This window comes from Cervus canadensis, chromosome Y, assembly GCF_019320065.1.
Source record: "Cervus canadensis isolate Bull #8, Minnesota chromosome Y, ASM1932006v1, whole genome shotgun sequence".
In the NCBI taxonomy this organism is placed as follows: Eukaryota; Metazoa; Chordata; class Mammalia; order Artiodactyla; family Cervidae; genus Cervus; species Cervus canadensis.
The window spans coordinates 7,314,269-7,327,948 of NC_057420.1; the positions used below are offsets into that span (position 1 = coordinate 7,314,269).

The 13,680-nt window shown below is 55.9% G+C and overlaps 2 pseudogenes; both read right to left on the reverse strand.

Annotated features, from left to right (window-relative positions):
- Nucleotides 1–80: 80 nt before the first annotated feature.
- LOC122436478 lies at nt 81–2,532 on the reverse strand (annotated as a pseudogene).
- Nucleotides 2,533–6,160: 3,628 nt separating this feature from the next.
- Nucleotides 6,161–9,367, reverse strand: LOC122436477 (annotated as a pseudogene).
- Between the last annotated feature and the right edge of the window lie 4,313 nt (nt 9,368–13,680).

Below are 13,680 nucleotides of genomic sequence, written 5' to 3' on the forward strand. Positions count from 1 at the left end.
CATGAGCCTGAGGATCCCCATCTGGGAAAGGACAGTGCCCCAGCCTCTACACGGATGTCCCCTCAGGGCACCCCTGCAGACCCCCTCACCACCTGTGTTTCTGTCAGCTACCTCTCATGGCACAAATTTCCTCCCTGGGGTAGTACTTCAGGAGATCGTCCCACACGTCCTGGCCAATGATCTGATGGCAATAAGACCAAGGTCAGCCCGGGGCTCACCAGGCCCCAGACCCTCCCGTGAGAAGCCAAGAGCTCCAATATCAATCGCTAACTGTGCACAGGCCCAAACCAAACGCACCTCAGCAATCCTGTTCAATTCTGCGCAGTTGTGGCCTGACAGCCAATTGAGAAAGTTCAGGCTCCTGGTGTCCAGCCTGCGGATGGGTGCTCCCAGTTCAAAGTCCCAGAACCAGTGGACTGGTGTGGAACAACGTGTCCTATAGCTGTAGAAAGGCAGGGGAGACCGGGGCGGATGTGGCAGCTGAAGCATCCACCCACACCCCCAACCCCGGCCCCCTTTTGTACCCACACTCACCACACTGGGAGGTACGTTTACCAGTGATGTCAAGGTAATATTCCTTAACAATCACCGTGTTCCAGAAGTACGGGTTATCCTGAAAGGAGAAGATCAGCTTGCAGCAGGACCGTGGATGGCTCCGCACTTGCACCTGCCAGCACAGGGAAGAGGGAAAAGTTGCAAATTCTAGGGGCCTCTGCTTGCCGCCCAGGCGGGCCTTTACAGCCTCCATGACGCCTCTGCAAAGTCTCACAGTACAGGACCCTGGATAACACCATCCCCCACCTCCCTGTCAAGTGCCATACCCACCCATCCTCAGCCTCCCTCACTGACCTTGAAGTCGATCATGTACCTAAGAAAATCTTCATCCTGAGTGCTGATTATGATTGACACTTGAGGCTGGTTCATAATCTGCTTTGGGGCAAGCAGACATTCATGCCACATGCCGGGCCAAGAAGAGGGGCACATTCCAGGGGCAACAGCCCTAGTCTGGCCTGGAGAAGGACACTGGAACAAGCATCTGCAAGGATGCTGGGCACTCGCGCTTGCCCGGCCACGACTCATGTCTTCAGGCCCTGCCATACCATCAGACCTGCTGGTGGATCTGGCTTCCCTGTGCTGTTTTGCAGCTCAGGTAGTCTGCAACCCCAAAGCAGGGGCGATTTCTCACCTCTCCTGCCCGCCTCCTGGCCTGTGTTTGCTGGTTGGTGGCATGTCACTGGTAACATGGTTAGGACTTGCAGTGCTTGTGACTACCGAATCTGAAAGAAACAGGGGTGTGTTTGTGTTTGTATATGTGTCTGAATGTGTGTGTATCTCTGGGTGTGTGTGTGTGTGTGTGTGTGCATGCGAGACTCCCATGTCTCAGCTATTTCCGGGGATCATCCACATTTACAACAATAAATGTCTGCAGTTGCTGCTCTAGTGTACTCTCTCTGGTCATCCTGATCTAGAGGCCCTGGGTACTGATCCTCCTCAGACGCAGGCCTGAAGGGGAAACCACGAGTCATGGCTGTAACACTTACAGATGTAGCTCTGACCAGATACTACTCGGCTGTGCCTTTGGAACCTGCCAGTGCCCAGGACCACACTTCCGTCAGCGGCCTGCAACACCCTTCCTGTTCCCTCGCCACACACCCGCACCCCCCACTCCTGCACATGCTCCTGCTTCTGATCCACTTCCTCCTCCTCTTCCTGACAGGCAAACAGCTAGTTGCAGCAGGAAGGATACCGCTTTGGCCCAGAAACCAGGGATGCCCTGGAAGATGGAGCTTCTCTGAGCCAAGTGACGCTTCCTCCTCAGATGGTTCATGTGCATGAAGCGAACGGAGGCCCGGCGGTTTTCCTCATGCAGGGAGCTCACTTCCAACTGCAGGGCTGTCAGTGCCTGTAGCACATTGGGCGCTGGCCGCTCACTCGGGCCTCCAGGTCTTTCCAGGCCCTGCTCCTCCAGCGTCTTCTCCTTCAGCTCCTGGGAGAGCCCCTGATCCCGCTCCTCATCTGCCACAACCTCCACCTCCTCCATAACGTCTTCCGCCAACAGCTGGCACACTCGCCCGATCCCCACCTCGTCTCCATCCACCACGGCCCCCCGCTGTCCTCCACCGCCTCCTTCACGTAGAGGGTGACCTCGTCGGCTGCTGTGCCACCTGGTGGCTGCCAAGTCCCAGCCGTGCACGGCATCGCACGGCAGGCCCCCTGGCCACTGCACCCTGAGCACCCGGCTTCCAGCTAAGAAGGTCCGGAGTCCCGGGAGGCTCCCCCTTCCTCTGGCCCCCTCTCACGCTCCTCTGGGACATGGCTGTGACCCCGAGCTGGAGCAGAGGCGAAGGGACCGGACATAATAGCACAGCAAGTGGTGTGCAATGGCGACCGGGTTGAGGTAACCGGGTGTGATTCCCTCGCTCTTTGGGGCAGGGTGAGAGCGGAGTGGTCAGGAGGTGGGGCCTGGTGTGTGGCGGGTGGCCTGAGGCTGAAGAAGGGGGTTCCGGAGAGGCCAGGAGAGGGTGCTCGGAGATCAGCCCAACACGCGGGACCCTAGGCTGTGAGACAGGCTCAGGCTGCTGGGTCAAATCGAGACCAATGGCAGAGAGGGTAGTGGGCGGCACCCTGAGGGAAACGCCCCTAGACCAGAGGGCGGCTTCCCCGCTGCCTGGGCTCCAGCGCCCCCACGTGGCCACACTCGGCTTCAGGGAGGGCAGGGCTATTGCTTCTGACGTTTCTGACCGCGCTGGCATTGAACTGGCCTCTGGAATTTCAAGCCATGTGTTCTCGCTCTGCAATCCACAGAGCACACTGCTGTATCCCATGGGACCGCCCATCCCTGGGAGATCTCCCTGAGTATCTAAAGGTTAGGCAGGGGCACAAAGTGGCTGGATACTTTCCTCCCTGGGATAGGAGCCTGCTGCTGTCTGGAAGGTAGGGGAGTGTGTACAAACCCAACGTTTGCAACAGTTGAGCTCCACTCTTCAGGGGCACCAGTGCCATAGTGCAGAGATCTCTCTCTTTGTCTCTGCTTCTGGCCTGTCACTGTTTCTGGCAATCCTGATGTGTGTGCACCAGGGAATGCTGTCTGTGTTTCTCCAACTCTAAGTGGTGCTGTGGTCCTCTGCCATAATCCGGACAGCAGCGCTCAGAAGAGACGCTTCACCTTGAAGTGAAGTCAAGTCCTTCTCCTTCTGAATGAGTCACACCCACGGCAGATGAGACTGTTCTGGGCCACAGGGTCGGAGAGTGCTCTCTCAAACTGGAAAGCACACAGTGGGTGGTCACTGCTGAAGCACAGAAGGGGACAGGCGACCCTCCTTCCCTGGCTGGGCAGACATGAACACTGCACAGGACTCTGGCGGCATGGCCACACCTTGTGCAGAGGGAGAAACTGGTCACAGTCTGCTGGCAAGACAGAACTCCCTGAACCTTGCTGGAATGCCTCCCAGTGAGAGGCTAAGGACACCACCGCACTGAGTTCCACGACACACCAGTGCCGGAGGCCTGCACGATGGCCCATTTACACTATCCAGGCCCATTAAAACAGGTTCTCTTCTCCAGGTGAGAACACATCCCAGCCTACCAAGTGGCCCAAACCTGTGTGGCTGGTACCAGCAAGACAACCAACCTAAGCCATCCTTCCTATAGTCCTCATATGCGGTATCTGTGTTCTGCAAAGTGTACAAAGAGAGATGTCTCACACTCGTTGATTCTGCAGGTAGCATCTGCTTATGCTCCAGTGCCGCTGTATCTCTGAAACCTTACACAAAAGGCAAGGGGTGCTCATGCTCCTGGCCAGGACACAGAAAGAATGCCCAGAACTTAAGAAGGATGACAAGGCCCTCGTAGCTCGTTGTCCAAAGAGCTGTTGGCTCACCCACTGCAGCTTCTGTGCCTGGGACTGCAGCCTAGTCTGTGTCTCGGCTCCTCTGCACTCACCAGTCACGCCCAGGTGATTTCCTCCTGCCTCTCCTTTCTGCCAGAGCTCTGGGCTGCAGACATCGGTTTCCATGTAGAAATTGCTAACTCAGTGAGACAATAGGGCATGATTCCCTGGCTTCACTGCTTCTGCTGGCCAGACTCTATGTTCCCTTCATATTTCTGCTGTCCTTTCTTGCATCACCTATCTACGTGTCTTCCTACTGCTCACCCTCACAAGTGTACTGGTAGGCGCTTCTGCGCACGAATATGCACACATGTCCACATGTCCACACTCACATCCCTGAGAGGAGACTTACACATGTGCGGAAGTACAGGCTTTCTTGTCCAGGAACATCGATTTTGGGAAGCACCTGACATTCCTTGTCCACGTTATTTTCCTTCACTTGCTCGTTGATCCTGTCAGCTTGCACTTCTCTCTGTGACGTGTGATCAAGGTTAACAAAATCTTGGCATTGTTCATGACAGGCACAGACCTGCAGAGCGTCTGGCAGGCGTGGAAGTGCTCGGTGTGGACAGCTGAGTGACTTGCGCCTGTGTTCCACATTCTCCCATAACCTTGGGCAGGTTCACAGTACCAGTCATGTTGGCATGATTCCATTCCCTGTGCTTTCCTTCAGGGAACCAGAAAACAAGGGCCTTTGGGCTCAGCTGACTTGGAGAACTGCTTTCTCAGTGTGCACGTCTCTACATCATTCCTTGTCAAGTCTGTGCCCCATTGCATGCCTATACCCCTTAGGGCCCAGAGCATTCTAGCTGAGGGCCACTGTCCTCTCTGTCTTGGAGAGTTCTGTGTGCACCTGCCTACCTGTGCCCCCAGTGCTCTCTCCCTGTAGCTGGAAAAGTCCAACGAGATACCCAAGGCTCCAACAGCCCCAAGAGACCTGGGCCTGGGACTGATACAATGTCGTGAAGAAGGTGCACATGCATCTACACGGTCTCTTCCAGTACAAGGCATGGGATCTGAGGCTAGAAAGGGAACGTGGCATCCCTAGAACTAGTCCCTTCAGTTTACTACTACCCAGACCCACGGAGTCCCGGAACGGATGATGCCCTGGGAAACTGGCCCTTTTAGGCCCACACCTCATGCCCCTCTTGGGCAGAAAGCACCATTTCTATCTCAAGTGCACCCAGAGGGCTTGATCCCACCCAAGGCCTCAATCATTTGATAAATGACAAGCATTTATATCAGTTGCTCTCACTAGGCCCAGGTAGGACTCTGGAAATACAGGCATCCCTGCTTGCCTACCTAGCCCACGTGCCAAGGAAGGCAGTCCCCAGCTGTGTCCACGGACATCGAAAACGGTCACCTGGAAAGTAGGATCCCTCTGAATGTCGCCTGGTCCAGATCCCCTAACACCAAATTGGAGATTCTGCTCCAGCGAGACTGCCAGAATCCACCCTCAAGATCAGAATGTGACCTTTGCCACTCTGGCCTTACATCCAGGGACAAGATCCCAGAGGAGGGAAGGGATTCATGTCAGGGCTTTCAGCCCGAACCCTGAGGTATCTTTTGGCAGGTCCTCTGAAAACCAACAGGCTCTGAGCGGACCACAGGGCCCTCCTTGTCTCCCACTGCCCCAAGGTCCCTTGGGACAAGCAGCCAGCCCACCATCCTTGCATCCTCCCAATTCCCTGCCTCACAGGCACACGCCGGCAGAGGGACACACATGTACACACCACCATGTGCCCTCCTCGCATTTCTGTACTGCCAGGGAGGTTGCAAGTGCCTGGTTGCATGCCACGCTCACACCCTGTGCCTGCTAGTTTGCCTGGGGTTTCACACGGACAGCCTACCTCAGCACAGCTGTCATGTAGTGTTCGATCGTGCCAGTTTGTGCTCCTTCGGGAGGGAGCATGCTGCGTGACGGGCTGATCCTTGGCATCACGGGCCCAGGACTTCTCCTGTGTATCCTTCTCACGTGTGTGGAACAAGGCTCCAGGCAGCAGGCTCTCTGTGCCTCCTCCTCCTTCGGGTCTCTGCCCTTCTCTACAGGACCTTAGCCACCTCACCACCCCGGGTCCTGCCATAGCCACGTCCAACATTTCCATCGTATGGCCCACTCTGCCACAGACTCAGGGGTCCACAGGCAGTGGTTTCAAAGCCCCATCCCACCTGATTGGCCCTGGCCGAATCCTCTGACCACCCAACCCTCCACCTGGTCCCAATACACAAAATAACACGGAAGAAAATGTGAACGTGTTTTCCTCTTTAGTCTAGTTGCACATATGGCAGCCATGCTCTGAATTATCACTGGCCTTCCTTTCCACTTTCACACCCTGGACAGGATCTCTGAAGAGATACTTCGACCAATGACCCTCAGTCTGGGGACGCCTCGTGCCTGTTCTTCTCGTCACTTGGCAGTTCCTCTCCTAACACCTTCATCTGTGCGTCTGCCCTGAGCCAGAAACACACACACACACAGACCCACATTAACACGGGTGACACAAGACCATGTGTCTATATACACACACACATGCTGGGAATGAGGACACAAACACAAAGAGGGAACACAGCTCTCTCAGTAGCTGAAGACGCCCGTGCCTAGCAATGTGGGAAATGGCATCAGTAGGCACCATGTCCTTGCTTTGGGGCCCCCTGTCCACCTCGTCCCACAGCTCTTCCGCATTTGCCCAAGCCGGCCTGAAGCCGGTCCCAGCGTGGCCTGCGTGGTGGCGGTGAGACAGTGAGTGGTGGATGTGGAAATGCACAGACGACCCCAAAGTCAGCACCTAAGTGCACTGGGATCCCAGAGAGGACGCCCTCCAGTCATAGGCTATTCCAGGAGCAGTGGCGGGAGGCAAGGACCCAGAAAATCTCAAACTTTCTGAGCAGCAGAAGGCCGGGGATAGCACGACTGACTGAAGGATGACTCTAACAGACATCATTCACCCTGCCTCGAGCAGAATCACCGAGGATTCTGGCATTGCAACCACAGCTGCTTGGAGGCAGACTTCCTTCACTCACGGCCACACTGAGTCCCCACGCGTCCAGTCTCAGCACATCACCTGCTATGTGCATGACCCAAACCCAGGTTCCACAGCCAGCTTGCATGAGCCTGAGGATCCCCATCTGGGAAAGGACAGTGCCCCAGCCTCTACACGGCTGTTCCCTCGGGGCCCCCCTGCAGACCCCCTCACCACCTGTGTTTCTGTCAGCTACCTCTCATGGCACAAATTTCCTCCCTGGGGTAGTACTTCAGGAGATCGTCCCACACGTCCTGGCCAATGATCTGATGGCAATAAGACCAAGGTCAGCCCGGGGCTCACCAGGCCCCTAACCCTCCCTTGAGAAGCCAAGAGCTCCAATATCAATCACTAACTGTTCAGGCCCAAACCAAACGTACCTCAGCAATCCTGTTCGATTCTGCGCAGTTGTGGCCTGACAGCCAATTGAGAAAGTTCAGGCAGCTGGTGTCCAGCCTGCGGCTGGGTGCTCCCCGGTCAAAGTCCCAGAACCAGTGGACTGGTGTGGAACGACGTGCCTTATAGCTGTAGAAAGGCAGGGGAGACAGGGGCGGATGTGGCAGCTGAAGCATCCACCCACACCCCCAACCCCGGGCCCCTTGTGTACCCACACTCACCACACTGGGAGGTACGTTTACCAGTGATGTCAAGTTAATATTCCTTAACAATCACCGTGTTCCAGAAGTACGGGTTTTCCTGAAAGGAGAAGATCAGCTTGCAGCAGGACCGTGGATGGCTCCGCACCTGCACCTGCCAGCACAGGGAAGAGGGAAAATGTGCAAGCATCGAGGGCCCTCTGCTTACCGCCCAGGCGGGCCTTTACAGCCTCCATGACGCCTCTGCAAAGTCTCACAGTACAGCCCCTGGATAACACCATCCCCCACCTCCCTGTCAAGTGCCATACCCACCCATCCTCAGCCTCCCTCGCTGACCTTGACGTCGATCATGTACCTAAGAAAATCTTCATCCTGAGCGCTGATTATGATTGACACTTGAGGGTGGTTCATAATCTGCTTTGGGTCAAATAGACATTCAGGCCACATGCTGGGCCAAGAAGAGCCAGGGGCAACAGCCCTAGTCTGGCCTGGAGAAGGACACTGGAACAAGCATCTGCAAGGATGCTGGGCACTCGCACTTGCCCGGCCACGACTCACATCTTCAGGCCCTGCAATACCATCAGACCTGCTGGTGGCTCTGGGTTCCCTGTGCTGTTCTGCAGCTCAGGTGATCTGCAACCCAAAAGCAGGGGCGATTTCTCACCTCTCCTGCCCGCCTCCTGGCCTGTGTTTGCTGGGTAGTGGCATGTCACTGGTAACATGGTTAGGACTTGCACTCCTTGTGACTACCGAATCTGAAGGAAACTGGGGTGTGTTTGTGTTTCTATGTGTGTCTGAATGTTTCTGTATCTCTGTGTGTGTGTGTGTGTGTGTGTGTGTGTGTGTGTGTGTGTGTGTGTGTGTGCGCGCGAGACTCCCATGTCTCAGCTATTTCCGGGGATCATCCACATTTACAACAATAAATGTCTGCAGTTGCTGCTCTAGTGTACTCTCTCTGGTCATCCTGATCTTGAGGCCCTGGGTACTGATCCTCCTCAGACGCAGGCCTGATGGGGAAACCCCGAGTCATGGCTGTGACACTTACAGGTGTGGCTCTGACCAGATACCACTCGGCTGTGCCTTTGGAACCTGCCAATGCTCAGGACCACACTTCCGTCAGAGGCCTTAAGCACCCTTCCTGTTTCCTCACCACACACCCGCACCCTCCACTCCTGCACATGCTCTTGCTTCTGCTCCATCTCCTCCTCCTCTTTCTGACAGGCAAACAGCTAGTTGCAGCAGGAAGTATACAGCTTTGGCCCAGAAACCAAGGATGCCCTGGAGGATGGAGCTTCTCCGAGCCAAGTGACGCTTCCTCCTCAGATGGTTCATGTGCATGAAGCGAACGGAGGCCCGGTGGTTTTCCTCATGCAGGCAGCTCACTTCCAACTGCAGGGCGCTCAGTGCCTGTAGCGCATTTGGCGCCGGCCGCTCACTCGGGCCTCCAGGTCTTTCCAGGCCCTGCTCCTCAAGCGTCTTCTCCTCCAGCTCCTGGAAGGACCCGTGATCCTGCTACTCATCTGCCACAACCTCCACCTCCTCCATGACGTCTTCTGCCGACAGCTGGCACACTCCCCCGATCCCCACCTCGTCTCCATCCACCAGGGCCCTCCCGCTGTCCACCGCCTCCTCCACGTAGAGGGTGACCCCTTCGCCTGCTATGCCACCTGGTGGCTGCAAAGTCCCAGCCGTGCACAGCATCACGATGGCAGGCTCCCTGGCCACTGCCCCCTGAGCACCCGGGCTCCCAGCTAAGAAGGTCTGGAGTCCGGGGATGCTCCCACCTTCCTCTGGCCCCTCTCACACTACTCTGCAATATTGATGTGACCCCGAGCTGGAGCAGATGCGAACGGACCAGACATAATAGCAGAGTAAGTGGTGCGCAATGGCGGCCGGGTTGAGGTAACCCGGTGTGGCTCACTAGCTCTTTGGGGCGGGCTGAGAGCAGAATGGGCAGGAGGTGGGGCCTGCTGTGTGGCGGGTGGCCTGAGGCTGAAGAAAGGGGTTCCGGAGAGGCCAGGAGAGGGTGCTCGGAGATCAGCCCAACACGCGGGACCCCTAAGCTGTGAGACAGGCTCAGGCTGCTGGGTCAAATCGAGACCAATGGCAGAGAGGCTAGTGGGCGGCACCCTTAGGGAAACGCCCCTAGACCAGAGGGCAGCTTCCCCGCTGCCTGGGCTCCAGCGCCCCCACGTGGCCACACTCGGATTCAGGGAGGGCATGGCTATTGCATCTGGCGTTCCTGCAGGTGCTGGCATTGAATTGGCCTCTGGAATTTCAAGCCATGTGTTCTTGCTCTGCAATCCAAAGAGCACACTGCTGTGTCCCATGGGACTGCCCATCCCTGGGAGATCTCCCTGAGTATCAAAATGTTAGGCAGGGGCGCAAAGTGGCTGGATACTTTTCTCCCTGGGATAGGAGCCTGCTGCTGTCTGGATTGTAGGGGAGTGTGTACAAAACCAACGTTTGCAACACTTGACCTCCACTCTTCATGGGCACCAGAGCCATAGGGCAGAGATCTCTCTTTGTCTCTGCTTCTCGCCTATCACTGTTTTTGGCGATCCTGCTGTGTCAAGTCTGTGCCCCATTGCATGCCTATACCCCTTACGGCCCACAGCATTCTGGCTGAGGGCACCTCTTATCCCTATCTTGGAACTTTCTGTGTGCACCTGCCTACCTGTGCCCCCAGCGCTCCCTCCCTGTAGCTGGAATAGCCCAACGAGATGCCCAAGGCTCCAACAGCCACAAGAGACCGAGGCAAGCCGGGAATGATACAATGTCATGAAGAAGGTACACATGCATCTACAGGGTCTCTTCCAGTACAAGGCCTGAGTTCTGAGGCCAGAAAAGGAAGGTGGCATCCCTAGAACTAGTCCCTACAGTTTACTACTACCCAGACCCATGGAGTCCTTGCACAGATGATGCACTGGAAAACTGGCCCTTTTAGGCCCACAGCTCATGCCCTTCTTGGGCAGAAACCCCGATTTCTATCTCAATTGTACACAGAGGGCTTGATCTCACCCAAGGCCTCAATCATTTGATAAATGCCAAACCTTTATTTCACTTGCTCTCACTAGGACCAGGTAGGACACTGGAAAGACAGGCATCCCTGCTTGCCGATCTAGACCACGTGACAAGAAAGGCAGTCCCCAGCTGTGCCCAGGGACATCGAACATGGACACCTGGAAAGTAAGGTCCCTCTGAGTCTCACCTGATGCAGATCCCCTAAGACCAAATCAGAGATTCTGCTCCAGCGAGACTGCCAGAATCCACCCTCAAGATCAGAATGTCACCTTTGCCACTCTGGCCTTACAGCCAGGGATGAGACCCCAGAGGAGTGAAGGGATTCACGTCAGGGGGCTCAGCACAAGCCATGACGTATCTTTTGGCAGGACCACTGAAAACCAGCAGGCTCTGAGCGAACCCCAGGGCCCTCCTTGTCTCCCACGGTCCCAAGGTCCCTTGGGACAAGCAGCCAGCCAAACATCCTTGCATCCTCCCACTTCCCTGACTCAAAGGCAGACGCCGGCAGAGGGACACAAACATAAACCCCACACTTGTGCCCTCCTCGCCTTTCTGCACTGCCAGGGAGGTTGCAATCGCGTGCTGGCATGCCAGGCTCACACCCTGTGCCTGCTAGGATGCCTGGGGTTTCAGACGGACAGCCTACCTCAGCACAGCTGACATTTACTGTTCGACCATGCAAGTGTGTGCTCCTTCGTGAGGGAGGGTGCTGCCTGACGGGCTTATCCTGGGCAGCACGGGCCCAGGACTTCTCCCGTGTATCCTTCTCACGTGTGTGGAACAAGGCTCCAGGACAGCAGGCTCTCTGTGCCCCCTGCTCCTTGCATCTCTGCCCTTCTCTACAGGACCTTAGCCTCCTAACCACCCCGGGTAATGCCATAGCTACGTCCAACATTTCCATCGTATGGCCCACTCTGCCACAGACTCAGGGGTCCACAGGCAGTGGTTTCAAAGCCCCACCACACCTGATTTGCCCTGGGTGAATACTCTGACCACCCAACCCTCCACCTGGTCCAAATACACAAAATAACATGGTAGAAAAGGTGAACGTGTTTTCTTTTTTGGTCGAGTTGCACACAAGGGGGCCATGCTCTGAATTATCAATGGCCCTCATTTCCCTTTCCCACCCTGGACAGGATCACTGCAGAGATACTAAGACCAACAACCCTCAGTCTGGGAAAGCCTCATGCCTCCTCTTCTCGTCGCTTGGCAGTTCCTCTCCTGACACCTTCATCTGTGCGTCTGCAGTGAACCTTGCACAGCAGGAGAAACCGATCACGGTCTCCTGATGTGACGGAATCCCTGAACGTTCCTGGAATGCTGGACAGTGACAGGGTCAGGACACCACGGCATTGAGTTCCACGACACAGCGGTGGCGGAGGCCTGCATGATGGCTGTTTACCATATTGAGCCGCTTTCAAAGACGTTCTGTTCTTCAGGTGAGAACACATCCCATCATACCCAGTGGCCCAAACCTGTGTGGCCGCGAGAAGCAAGATGATCAACCTAAACCATCCTTCCTATAGTCCTCATACCCGATATGTGTGTTCTGCCAAGAGTACAAAGAGTGACGTCTCACACTGGAAGATTCTGCAGGTAGCAAGTGCTTATGCTCCACTGCCACTGCATCTCTGAAACATTAGAGAAAAGGCAAGGGGTGCTCATGTTCCTGACCATGACAGGCAAAGAGTGCCGTGAACTTGAGAAGGACACAAAGGCCTTTGTAGCTGGGTGTCCAAAGGGCTGTCGGCTCACCCACCGTGGTTTCTGTGCCTGGGACTGGAGCCCAATCTGTGTCTCGGCTCTTCGGCACTCACATATCGCCCCGAGGTCATTTCCTCCAGCCTCGCTTTCTGCTAAGGGTCCTGGCAGCAAGCACCTATTTCCATGTAGAACCTTCTAACTCAGTGAGATCACGGGACATGATTCCCTGGCTTCACTGCTTCTGCTGGCAAGAGTCTATGTCCCTTTCACGAGAACCTTCATGTTTCCACTGTCCATTGTTCCGTCCCCTAGCCTGGATTCCTCTGGCTGCTCATACTCACAAGTGTACTGGCAGGCTCTCCTGTGCATGCATGTGCACACAGTTCCACGTGTGCACAGTCACATCCCTGAGAGGAGATTTACACTTATGCAGAAGTACAGGCTTTCTTGTCCAGGAACATGAATTTGGGTAAGCACTTGGCGTTCTTTCTCCTAGTTACATTCTCTCACAGGCTCGTCGATCCTGTCAGCTTGCATATCTAACTCTGTGACTTGCCCTCAAAGTTAACAAAATCTTGGCATTGTTCATGACACGGACCGGCCTGCAGAGCATCAGGCAGCCCTGGATGTGATGGCGCTTCTCCGAGCTAAGTGACGCTTCCTGCTGATATGTTACATGCACATGAACCGAATGGAGGCCCGGCAGTTAACCTCATGCCGGGAACTCAGTTTCAACTGCAGGGTGGCCAGTGCCTGTAGCTCATCTAGCGTCAGCCACTCACTTCGGCTCCGAGTCTTTCCAGGCCCTGCTCCTCCACTGTCTTCTCTGCCAGCTCCTGGGAGAACCCCTTTTCCTGCTCCTCATCAGCCACAACCTTCATATCCTCCATGACATTTTCCGCCAACAATGGCATTACCATGCGATCCCCGCGTGGTCTCTGTCCACCAAGGCCCCATGATCCTGCAACACCTCCACCACGTAGAGGGTGACACTTTCGCCTTGTGTGCCACCTTGTGGCTGCATCGTCCCAGCCGTGCGCAATATCCGGACGGCAGGCCCCGTGGCCATTGCCCCGTGAGCACCCGGTCTCCCAGCTAAGAATATCCGGAGTCCAGGGATGCTCCAGTCTGCTTCTGGCAGCCTCTCATGATCCTCTTGGACCTGGCTGTGACCCCGAGCCGGGGCAGGTGCGAAGGTCCCAGAAATAATAGCACTGCAAGTGGTGCGCAAAGGCGGCCCGGGCTGCAGTAACCAGGTGGGGCTCGCTAGCTCTTTAGGGCAGGGTGAGAGAGGAATGGTCGGCAGATGGGGCCTGGCGTGTGGCAGGTGGCCCGAGGCTGACGAATGGGGTTCCGGAGAGGCCAGGAGAAGGTGCACGGAGATCATCCCAACACGAGAACTTCGTCTGCTCTGAGACACGCTCAGGCTGCTGGGCCAAATCTAGAC